This window comes from Stegostoma tigrinum, unplaced genomic scaffold, assembly GCF_030684315.1.
Source record: "Stegostoma tigrinum isolate sSteTig4 unplaced genomic scaffold, sSteTig4.hap1 scaffold_209, whole genome shotgun sequence".
In the NCBI taxonomy this organism is placed as follows: Eukaryota; Metazoa; Chordata; class Chondrichthyes; order Orectolobiformes; family Stegostomatidae; genus Stegostoma; species Stegostoma tigrinum.
Window position 1 is genome coordinate 335,005 of NW_026728147.1, and position 13,331 is coordinate 348,335.

Genomic DNA, 13,331 nt, shown 5'->3' on the forward strand with positions numbered 1-13,331 from the left:
AAATAGGATGCAGTGACTGAGGTACTGGGAAGGAGTGACTGAGGGAAATGGGATGCAGTGACTGACGGAAATGGGATGCAGTGACTGAGGGAAATGGGATGCAACCACTGAGTGAAATGCGATGCAGAGACTGAGGGAAAGGAGATGCTGTCACGATGGGAAATGTGGATGCACTGAGTGTGGGAAATTGAATGCAGCGTCTGTGTGATACGGGAAACAGTGACTGACCGAAATTGGACGCAGTGACTGTGGGGAAGGAGATGCAGTCATTGAGTGAAATGGGATGCAGTGACTGAGTAAAATACGATGCAGTGACTGAGTGAAATGTGATGCAGTGACTGCTTGAAATGGGATGCTGTGACTGTGGCGAAGGAGATGCAGTGACTGAGTGAAATGGGATGCAGTGACTGAGTTAAATGGGATGCAGTGACTGAGGGAAATGGGATGCAGTGACAGAGTGGCATGAGCTGCAGTATCTGATGGAAATGTGATGCAGACCCTGAGGGAAATGGGATTCAGTGACTGAGGTAACGGGAAGGAGTGACTGAGTTCATCGGGGTGCAATGCCCGAGCGGACTCGGGGTGCAGTGAGTGACGGAAATGGGATACAGTGCCTGAGCGAAATGGGACGCACTGACTGAGGGAAAGGAGTCGCTGTGATTCTGGGAAATGGGATGCAGTGAGTGTCGGAAATTGAATGCAGCGCCTGTGAGATACGGGAAACTGTGACTGATGGAAATGGGATGCAGTGACTATGGTGAAGGAGATCCAGTGACTGAGTGAAATGGGATGCAGTGACTGAGTAAAATGTGATGCAGTGACTGAGTAAAATGTGATGCAGTGACTGAGTGAAATGGGATGCAGTGACTGAGGGAAATGGGATGCAGTGACCGAGTGAAATGAGATGCAGTGACTGAGGGAAATGGGATGCAGTGACTTAAGGAAAGGAAATGCAGTGTCTGTGGGAAATAGAACATAGAACATAGAACATAGAACAGTACAGCACAGAACAGGCCCTTCAGCCCACAATGTTGTGCCGACCATTGATCCTCATGGATGCACCCTCAAATTTCTGTGACCATATGCATGTCCAGCAGTCTCTTAAATGACCCCAATGACCTTGCTTCCACAACTGCTGCTGGCAACGCATTCCATGCTCTCACAACTCTCTGCGTAAAGAACCTGCCTCTGACATCCCCTCTATACTTTCCACCAACCAGCTTAAAACTATGACCCCTCGTGCTAGCCATTTCTGCCCTGGGAAATAGTCTCTGGCTATCGACTCTATCTATGCCTCTCATTATCTTGTATACCTCAATTAGGTCCCCTCTCCTCCTCCTTTTCTCCAATGAAAAGAGACCGAGCTCAGTCAACCTCTCTTCATAAGATAAGCCCTCCAGTCCAGGCAGCATCCTGGTAAACCTCCTCTGAACCCTCTCCAAAGCATCCACATCTTTCCTATAATAGGGCGCCCAGAACTGGACGCAGTATTCCAAGTGCGGTCTAACCAAAAATGGGATGCTGCGACTGAGGGAAATGGGATGGAGTGACTGACGGAAATGGGATGCAGTGACTGAGCGAAATGGGTTGCAGTGACTGAGTGAAATGGGTTGCAGTGACTGAGTGAAATGGGATGCAGTGACTGAGTGAAATGGGATGCACTGACTGAGGGAAATGGGATGCACTGACTGAGTGAAATGAGATGCATTTTTTGATGGAAATATGATGCAGTAACTGACGGAAATGAGATGCAGTGACTGAGGGAAATGGGATGCAGTGACTGAGGGAAATGGGATGCAGTGACCAAGTGAAATGAGATGCAGTGACTGAGCGAAGTAGGATGCAATCACTGATTGAAGTGAGATGCAGAGTCTGAGGGAAGGGAGATGCTGTGTCTATGGGAAATGGGATACAGTGAGTGTCGGAAATTGAATGCAGCGCCTGTGAGATACGGGAACCAGTGACGAATGGAAATGGGATGCAGTGACTGAGGGAAATGGGATGCAGTGTCTGAGTGAGATGGGATGCAGTGTCTGAGTGAGATGGGATGCAGTGTCTGATTGAAATGGGATGCAGTTAATGAGTGAAATGAGATGCAGTGACTGATGGAAATTGGATGCAGTTACTGTGGGACATGGGATTCAGTGACTGAGGTCCTGGGAACTAGTGACTGAGTTAATAGGGATGCAGTGCCCGAGCCGGCTTGGAGTACAGTGACTGAGGGAAATGGGATACAGTGGCTGAGAGAAATGGGATGCAGTAACTGGTGGAAATGGGATGCAGTGACTGATCGAAATGGGATGCGGTGACTGAGGTGAGGGAGATGCAGTGATGGAGTGAATTGGGATGCAGTGACTGAGTGAAATGTGATGCAGTGACTGAGTGAAATGTGATGCAGTGACTGAGTGAAATGGGATGCAGTGACTGAGCGAAATGGGTGGCAGTGACGAGTGAAATGGGTTACAGTGACTGAGTGAAATGGGATGCATTGACTGAGGAAAATGGGATGCAGTGACTGAGGGAAATGGGTGCAGTGACTGAGTGAAATGAGATGCAGTGACTGAGGGAAAGGAGATGCTGTGACGATGGGAAATGGGATGCAGTGAGTGTGGGAAATTGAATGCAGCGTCTGTGAGATAAGGGAAACAGTGACTGATGGAAATGGGATGCAGTGACTATGGTGAAGGAGATGCAGTGACTGAGTGAAATGGGATGCAGTGACTAAGTGAAATGGGAAGCACTGACAGAGTGAAATGCGATGCAGTGACTGAGTGAAATGAGATGCCTTGTTTGATGGAAATATGATGCAGTAACTGATGGAAATGAGATGCAGTGACAGAGTGAAAAGCAATGCAGTGACTGAGTGAAATGGGATGCACTGACTGAGTTAATATGGATACAGTGCCCGAGCCGGCTTGGAGTACAGTGACTGAGGGAAATGGGATACAGTGGCTGAGAGAAATGGGATGCACTGTCTTAGTGAAATGGGATGCCGTGACTGAGGGAAATGGGATGCAGTGACTGAGTGAAAGGAGATGCACTGTCTGATGGAAATGTGATGCAGTGACAGAGGTACTGGGAAGGAGTGACTGAGTTAATAGGGAATCCATGCCCGAGCGGGCTTGGGGTGCAGTGACTGAGGGAAATGGGATGCAGTGACCGAGTGAAATGAGATGCAGTGACTGAGCAAAATGGGATGCACTATTTTTGGGAAGTAGGATGCAATCACTGATTGAAATGAGATGCAGAGACTGTGGGAAAGAAGATGCTGTGATGGTGGGAAATGGGATGCAGTGACTGTGTGAAATGGGATGCAGTGACTCAGTGAAATGTGATTCAGTCACTGAGTGAAATGTGATTCCGTCACTGAGTGAAATATGATGCACTCACTGAGTGTACTGTGATTCAGTCACTGAGTGAACTGTGATGCAGTCACTGGGTGAACTGTGATGCAGTCACTGAGTGAAATGGGATGCAGTGGCTGAGGGAAATGTGATGCAGTGACTGAGTGAAATGGGATGCAGTGACTGAGGGAAATGGGATGCAGTGACTGAGGGAAATGGGATGCAGTGACAGAGTGACATGAGCTGCAGTGTCTGATGGAAATGTGATGCAGTACCTGAGAGAAATGGGATGCAGTGACTGAGGTAGTGGGAATGAGTGACTGAGTTCATGGGGATGCAGTGCCCGAGCGGACTTGCGGTGCAGTGAGTGAGGGAGATGGGATACAGTGCCTTAGTGAAATGGGATGCAGTGACTGAGTGAAATGGGATGCAGTGACTGAGTGAAATGGGATGCAGTCTCTGAGTGAAATAGGATGCAGTCTCTGAGTGAAATGGGATGCAGTCTCTGAGTGAAATGGGATGCAGTCTCTGAGCGAAATGTGTTGCATTCACTGAGTGAAATGGGATGCAGTCTCTGAGCGAAATGTGTTGCGGTCACTGACTGAAATTGGACGCATCACTGAGTGAAATGGGACGCAGTGACTGAGGGAAATGGGATGCAGTGACTGAGTGAAATGGGAAGCACTGACTGAGTGAAATGCGATGCAGTGACTCAGTGAAATGAGATGCCTTGTTTGATGGAAATATGATGCAGTAACTGACGGAAATGAGATGCAGTGACAGAGTGAAATGGGATGCAGTGACTGAGGGACATGGGATGCAGTGACTGAAGGAAATGGGACGCAGTGACTGAGTGAAATGGGACGCAGTGACTGATGGAAAGGAGATGCAGTGACTCTGTGAAATGGGATGCAGTGATTGAGTGAAACGGGATGCAGTGACTTAGTGAAATGGGATTGCCGTCACTGTGGAAAGGAGTTGCAGTGACTGAGGAAATGGGACGCAGTGACTGAGTGAAATGGGACGCAGTGACTGATGGAAAGGAGATGCAGTGACTCTGTGGAAAGGGGATGCAGTGACTGAGGGAAATGAGATGCCGAGACTGAGTGAACTGGGATGCAGTGACTGATGGAAATGGTGTGCAGTGACAGAGGGAAATGGGATGCAGTGTCTGTTTGAAATGGGATCCTGCGACTGAAGTTAATGGGATACAGTGACTGAGGGTAATGGGATACAGTGACTGATGGAAATGGGACGCAGTGACTGAGTGAAATGGGACGCAGTGACTGATGGAAAGGAGATGCAGTGACTCTGTGAAATGGGATGCAGTGACTGAGTGAAATGTGATTGCCGTGACTGTGGAAAGGAGATGCAGTGACTGAGGAAATGGGACGCAGTGACTGATGGAAAGGGATGCCTTGACTGTGTGTCAAGTGAAGCATTGAGTGAAATGGGATGCAGTGGCTGTGTGAAATGGGATGCAGTGGCTGTGTGAAATGGGATGCAGTGGCTGTGTGAAATGGGATGCACTGGCTGTGTGAAATGGGATGCAGTCACTGTGTGAAATGGGATGCAGTGGCTGTGTGAACTGGGATTCTGAGACTCAAGTGAATGGGATGCCGTGTCTGTGGGGAATGGGATGCAGTGACTGTGGTGAAGGAGATGCAGTGATTGAGTGAAATGGGATGCAGTGACTGCTTCAAATGGGATGCAGTGACTGCTTCAAATGGGATGCAGTGACTGAGTGAAATGGGATGCAGTGACTGAGTGAAATGGGATGCAGTGACTGAGGGACATGGGATGCAGTGACTGAGGGACATGGGATGAAGTGACTGAGTGAAATGGGATGCAGTGATTGAGGGAAATTTGATGCAGTGAATGAGTTAAATGAGATACAGTGACTTAGGGAAATTGCATGCAGTGACAGAGTGACATGAGCTGCAGTGTCTGATGGAAATGTGATGCAGTACCAGAGGGAAATGGGATGCGGTGACTGAGGTACAGGGAAGGAGTGACTGAGTTCATGGGGATGCAGTGCCCAAGCGGACTTGGGGTGCAGTGAGTGAGGGAAATGGGATACAGTGCCTGAGTGAAATGTGACGCGCTGACTGAGTGAAATCGGATGCAGTGACTGAGTGGAATGGGATGCAGTGACTGAGTGGAATGGGATGCAGTGACTGAGTGGAATGGGATGCAGTGACTGAGTGAAATGGGATGCTGTGACTGACTGAAATGTGATGCAGTGAATGAGTGAAATGAGATGCACTGACTGATGGAAATTGGATGCAGTGACAGAGTGACATGAGCTGCAGTCACTGAGTGAAATGAGAAGCATTGATTGCACTGTCTGTGAGATACGGGAAACAGTGACTGATGGAAATGGGATGCAGTGACTGTGGTGAAGGGGATGCAGCGACTGAGTGAAATGGGATGCAGTGACTGAGTGAAATGCGATGCAGTGAATGAGTGAAATGAGATGAACTGACTGATGGAAATTGGATGCAGTGACAGAGTGACATGAGCTGCAGTCACTGAGTGAAATGAGATGCATTGTTTGATGGAAATGGTCTGCAGTAACTGACGGAAATGAGATGCAGTGACTGTGGGAAATTGGATGCAGTGACTGAGGGAAATGGGATGCAGTGACCGAGTGAAATGCGATGCAGTGACTGAGCAAAATGGGATGCACTATTTTTGGGAAGTAGGATGCAATCACTGATTGAAATGAGATGCAGAGACTGTGGGAAAGGAGATGCTGTGTCTATGGGAAATGGGATACATTGAGTGTCGGAAATTGAATGCAGCGTCTGTGAGATACGGGAACCAGTGACTGATGGAAATGGGATGCTGTGACTGTGGTGAAGGAGATGCAGTGATGGAGTGAATTGGGATGCAGTGACTGAGTGAAATGGGATGCAGTGACTGCGTGAATTGCGATGCAGTGACTGCATGAAATGCGATGCAGTGACTGCGTGAAATGGGATGCAGTGACTGCGTGAAATGGGATGCAGTGACTGCGTGAAATGGGACACAGTGACTCAGTGAAATGTGATTCAGTCACTGAGTGAAATGTGATTCCATCACTGAGTGAAATATGATGCACTCACTGAGTGTACTGTGATTCAGTCACTGAGAAAACTGTGATGCAGTCACCGAGTGAAATGGGATGCAGTGGCTGAGTGAAATGGAATGCAGTGACTGACGGAAATGGGATGCAGTGACTGAGGGAAATGGGATGCAATCACTGAGTGAATTGCAATGCAAAGACTGAGGGAAAGGTGATGCTGTGACGATGGGAAATGGGATGCAGTGAGGGTGTGAAATTGAATGCAGCGTCTGTGAGATACGGGAAACAGTGACTGATGGAAATTGGACGCAGTGACTGTGGTGAAGGAGACGCAGTGATTGAGTGAAATGGGATGCAGTGACTGAGTAAAATACGATGCAGTGACTGAGTGAAATGTGATGCAGTGACTGAGGGAAATGGGATGCAGTGACTGTGGTGAAGGACATGCAGTGACTGAGGGAAATGGGATGCAGTGACAGAGTGACATGAGCTGTAGTGTCTGATGGAAATGTGATGCAGCACCTGATGGAAATGGGATGCAGTGACTGAGGTACTGGGAAGGAGTGACTGAGTTCATGGGGATGCAGTGCCCAAGCGGACTTGGGGTCCAGTGAGTGAGGGAAATGGGATACAGTGCCTGAGTGAAATGAGATGCAGTGACTGAGGGAAATGGGATGCAGTGACTGAGTGAAATGAGATGCAGTGACAGAGAGAAATGGGATGCAGTGACTGTGGAACATGGGAAGCATTGACTGAGTGAAATGCGATGCAGAGACTGAGGGAAAGGAGATGCTGTGACTATGGGAAATGGGATGCAGTGAGTGTGGGAAATTGAATGCAGCACCTGTGAGATACGGGAAACGGTGACTGATGGAAATGGAATGCAGTGACTATGGTGAAGGAGATGCAGTGACTGAGTGAAATGGGATGCAGTGACTATGGGAAATGGGATGCCTTGACTGACGGAAATGGGATGCAGTGATTGACGGAAATTGAATGCAGCCTCAGTGAGAAACGGGATACAGTGACTGAGTGAAATGGGATGCAGTGACTGATGGAATTGGGGTGCAGTGACCACATCAGTACTGGGTGATGATCCTGGCCAGGTGTTAGATTTCAAAGTCGTTGATCACCTTGGTGATAGCAATCACAATTCTGTTATGTTTACTTCAGTGATGGAAAGGGATAGGTGTACACCACTGTGCAAGAGTTATAGCTGGCGGAAAGGCAATTACGAAGAGATTATGCAAGATTTAGGGAGCATAGGATGGGGAAGGAAACTGCAGTGGATGGGCACAATAGAAATGTGGAGCTTATTCAAGGAAAAGCTCCTGTGTGTCCTTGGTAAGTATGTACCTGTCAGGCAGGGAGGAAGCTGTAGGGTGCGGGAGCCGTGGTTTACGAAGGAAGTGGAATCTCTGGTCAAGAGGAAGAAGAATGCTTCTATTACTTTCAGATGTGAAGGCTCAGTTAGGGTGATTGAGGGTTACAAGGTAGCCAGGAAAGACCGAAAGAGAGAGCTCAGAAGATCCAGGAGGAGACATGAGAAGTTGTTGGCGGATAGGATCAGGGTAAACCCTCAGGCTTTCTCTCGGTATTTAAGGAATAAAAGAATGACAAAAGTAAGATGAGGCCCAATCAAGGATAGTAGTGGTAAGTTGTGTGTGGAGTCAGATGAGATAGGGGAAGCGCTAAATGAATATTTTTCAACAGTATTCACTCTTGAAAACCACAATGTTGTCGAGGAGAATACAGAGATACAGGCTACTGGACTAAGTGGGATTGAGGTTCACAAGGAAGAGGTTTTTGAAATCCTACAGAGGGTGAAGATAGCGATGTCCCCTGGGCCGGATGGGATTTATCCTCGGATCCTCTGAGAATCCAGGGAGGAGATTGCCGAGCCTTTGGCATTGATCTTTAACTCATCATTGTCTACAGGAATAGTGCCAGATGACTGGAGGATAGCAATTGTGGTTCCCCTGTTCAAGAAGGGGAGTAGAGACAACCCTGGTAATTATCGGCCAGTGAGCCTTCCCTCAGTTGTCGGTAAAGTGTTGAAAAAGGTTATATGGGATAGGATTTATAATCATCTAGAAAAGAATAAATTGATTCGGGATAGTCAGCACGGTTTTGTGAAGGGAAGGTCGTGCTTCACAAACCTTATTGAGTTCTTTGAGAAGGTGACCAAACAGGTGGATGAGAGTAAACCGGTTGATGTGGAGTATATGGATTTCAGCAAGGCGTTCGATAAGGTTCCCCATAACAGACTATTGTACAAAATGCAGAGGAATGGAATTGTGGGAGATATAGCAGTTTGGATCGGAAATTAGCTTGCTGAAAGAAGACAGAGGGTGGTAGTTGATGGGAAACGTTCATCCTGGAGACCAGTTACTGGTGGTGTACCGCAGGGGTGGGTGTTGGGTCCACTGCTGTTTGTCATTTTTATAAATGACCAGGATGAGGGCGTAGAAGGATGGTTTAGTAAATTTGCAGATGACACTAAGATAGGTGGAGTTGTGGATAGTGACAAAGGATTGGTTGCAGAGGGACATAGATAAGCTGCAGAGCTGGTCTGAGAGGTGACAAATGGAGTTTAATGCAGACAAGTGTGAGGTGATGCACTTTGGTAGGAGTAACCAGAAGGCAAAGTACAGGGCTAATGGTAAGATGCTTCGTAGTATAGATGAGCAGAGAGATCTTGGTGTCCATGAACACAGATCCTTGAAAGTTGCCACCCAGGATGACAGGGCTGTTAAGAAGGCATACAGTGTTTTAGCTTTGATTAATAGAGGGATCGAGTTCCGGAACCAAGAGGTTATGGTGAAGCTGCACAAAACTCTGGTGCGGCCGCACTTGGAGTATTGTGTACAGTTCTGGTCACCGCATTGTAAGAAGGATGTGGAAGCTTTGAAAAGGGTGCAGAGGAGATTTACTAGGATGTTGCCAGGTATAGAGGGAAGGTCTTAGAATGAATGGCTGAGGGACTTGAGGCTGTTTTCATTCGAGAGAAGAAGGTTGAGAGGTGACTTAATTGAGACATATAAAATAATCAGAGGGTTAGATAGGGTGGATAGGGAGAGCCTTTTTCCTCGGATGGTGACGGCGAACACGAGGGGGTATAGCTTTAAATTGAGGGGTGAAAGATATAGGACAGATGTCAGAGGTAGTTTGTTTACTCAGAGAGTAGTAAGGGAATGGAACGCTTTGCCTGCAACGGTCGTAGATTTGCCAACTTTAGGTATATTTAAGTCGCCATTGGATAAGCATATGGGCGTACATGGAATAGTGCAGGTTAGATGGGCTTGAGATCGGCATGACAGGTCGGCACAAGATCGAGGGCCGAAGGGCCTGTGCTGTGCTGTGATGTTCTATGTTCTATGGCTAGCTCTCCCTGTGCTCCGTGTGATTTAACTTCCCTCTTGGAGTACCGTGAGGAACTTTCTTGAACGCCTTACTGAAGCCCATATGCGTCCATCTTTCTGCCTTAGTCAATGCTCTTGATTACTACTTTAAAAAACTCAATCAAATTACATGAGTTATGATTTCCTGTGCACATGTGTCCTCGGATCCCATGGACTGTTTCCTGTTCTAACAGTCTTCAAATGGGGGATCTTGTCAAAAGCTTTGCTGATGCCCAAGTCGACTGTATCAAATGCATTGCCCTCATGCACACACCTAGTTAGCTCTTCAATCATAGATTCATAGAGTCATACAGCACAGAATCAGGACCTTCAGTCCCAATCATCCGTACTGATCAGGTGTCCCAAACTTAACCGGTCCCATTTGCCTGTGTTTGGTATCCGTCTAAACCTTTCCTAATTGTGTACCTGTCCAAATGTCTTTTAAATACAGCAATTTTATCTGCCTCGACCACATCTGTTGGCAGCTCCTTCCATTCACGAACCCCACCCCCCCCACCCCTTGTGGAAAGTTGGTTGAAAGTCAAAGCTGTGAATGTTAGAGATTCATCAACAAACCTCTTGCTGTCAACTGAAAGAAACCAGAGCTGATAAATCTCATTAGTAAACAAAATCATAGTTCTCCAGATTTAGTAACCATTATTGAGTAATTCCTCTTTTAATAGCTCTCACACAGTTGGCTGTCACTGAGGGGACTTCTCCTTGTACATTTCCTGCCATTAACCCAGTGCACTCTACAGGGACACAAGACAGTAAAACTAAATAAAGAAACTCTAATTGAAAGAAAGAAGAATTATGGAAATGTCCTGCCCTCACCCCTTCTTTCCTCACAACCGCTCCCCACCCCTTTCACAAAGAACGATCAAACGAATGCTGTTGTAACATCTTACTTTGTTCCAATCCCAGTTTATTTGTTGCTGAAACAGACTTTCTTGCTATTGGTCCCTTTGCACTTAATTATTCCAATGCACCCTGCGCACCTCCCGCTTTCTATTCTCGATAAAATCAGGGTCTTCTGCTGTTTATGTTAACCGTTCATAGCACATCCTGTGCCCCTTGACCTGCATCAATTCCAAGTTCAGCAAATCCTCAATTTTAATATTAATTAATAAACTCTAGTTTCGGTTTCAAATCCCTCCACGGTCTTGAATCCCTCCCCTAATCTCTGTAATCCCCTCCAGTCTCCTAGTTTTCAGAGCTATCTACAGTCTTACACTAACTCATTCCTGAACATTTCCAGTTGTAGTTAGCTCACAGGTGGCATTGCTGTGAGCTGCCAAGGTACTAACACTGGAATTTCTTTCCTCAACCACTCTGTCCCTCAACCAGTTATTCCTCATTTCGTACACTGAGCATGAGTGACCTGCAGTGAGGTCTCAAGGAATTGGTGCCAGTTCACCAGAGGATGAAGTCACACTCCATTTCAGCTACAGGGGATTCAGATGAGAACTGCAATGGGGATGGGGTGGCCGACAGAAGAAGGATTGGTGCATTGGCAGGTTAGAAAGCCTGCCATTAATGTCACGGAGCATGAAAGACTCTGGCTTCAATCTGGCGCAGTGTTTGGAACCCATCCACTCCAGCACTGAGTTGTGGCCAACCTGATGGGAACAGTTACAGATTGAGTCATGATTGGTATCTCTGCTCCAGAAAAAGCAGAAGCTGTTGTGGTACAGTCGTGGGTGGGCCCTTCTGGAGCTAGAGTTACTCAGGATAAACACAATAAAAATCATCAGCTTTCACCTGCAGTGCCACAGTCACAGGGATCGCACTCTGTGGGAGCATTAAGCAAGAAAAAGGCACCTATAATACTGGTATGAAGGAAATAAATGAGGGCAGTTGATATTTGCATGCATTATGGCATAGATTGTTCAACATTATTGTTTTGAAATATCGATATTGTGATGGCATTTACTGTTGTTTGTAGACAAGTGGTGCAGTGGTAGTCAACAGCCAAGGAGAGGGAAGGTTCAGCCTTGTTAGTGGAATTTGATCTTACATTTACCTGTATTACAGTTGGTCGAGTGGATCACAGAAAGTCTGGCAACAAAAAAGCTGCAATGGTTACCTCGTCACTGCTTCCAACTCCTCCTCTTTCTCAGCTGGTGCCCGATCACTGGCAGCAACAGCGTACCCTCATGATGCCAAGGTTGGAGACTATCAAGAATCATGACGACACCGGCCCTTGTCTGTACTGCAGGACTGCCCCAGAGTGCTCCAGGCAGCAGAAACAACATTGAACTACTCCAGTGGTCTGCACCATTACATTTCCTGTGGTACTTTATGCAGCCCCTCTGAGTGTGTAATACACACTCCCATATGGACCACGTCATCAAACAAAGGCTCTTGTCACCTCCTCATTACTTCAAGTTGTTCAAATGAGGATGGCAGGGCAGAATATTGAAGAATTATTACAAAGTCTTCTGTTCAGTATCCTGCTGCTCTCTGACAAGGAAAACTGAAATGTACTTGATTTTCATGTAATTTTGATTCCCATTACAGGTCCTTATGGGAACAGGAAAAATGACAAGCTGGAAAATTTTGCAAGTAATCTTTGGGCCAGCCTGGAATCTTCCCATCCTCTGGCCATGACCTTGTGACCCTGCTTGGAGGTTGTAGTTACAGTTTCCGAAGTGATCAATTCCAGTGAGGATGTCTGTTCACTGGTGAAAGCTCACGCACAGTTCTTCACGACGGGAAAAATGGCTCCATTCAGACTCTGGAGATTCAGGTATCCCACTGAGAATCGTTGTCTCCTTCATCATTCACCTCATTCCAGTCACCTGTCCTGCTCTGTGTGATTTCTGTCCATTCTCTCAGTCATGCTTGTCTGAGGGGATAGCCACGACTGTAGCCCTGTTGTTGACTTGTGCAGTATCCTCACAGTCAGGGAATGCTTCCCCATTCCTGAGAGATTTCAGCTGGCTTAAACAGCTCTGAAAACCACTGAACACTTTTACAAGAGTCAGCGGAAATCCACTTGCATCTAACCTGTCAGTAGTTGGTGATATCTCTATCCTCACTGCACTGGATTAAGAGAGGATTGTCACTGGAATACTGAGGTCAAAACATATACCATTAGCATCCAAGCAGCATTACGCATACTTCCATCAGAATGTGAATCAGATGACAGGGATTATACCTAGCACTTGGAGAACTGACAGAAACCCCAGGTTACCTTGTCAGGAAAGTTCCAGTGAATGAAGTGCCAACCGAGCACTTACCATTCGGGGGCAGTCTGTGGCTAAAACCCCACTCACTGAGAGATGCTGGCCAAACAGAGACTAGTGCCTCGCCATTGCAGGTGGTGCCACCAGGAAGGGTGGCTGATGCTGGTACTGCAATTAATCCAATGCTATTAGTGAGTCATGAACAAATTGGGGTCGTGGGAGAGGTTTTCTGGCCAGGGAATCAGGAGGTTGTAAGAAAAGGTAGTCAGGTGCTATCTGTTTGCCATCGCTACTAATATGGCATGGCGGATCAATGGTTAGCACTGCTGCC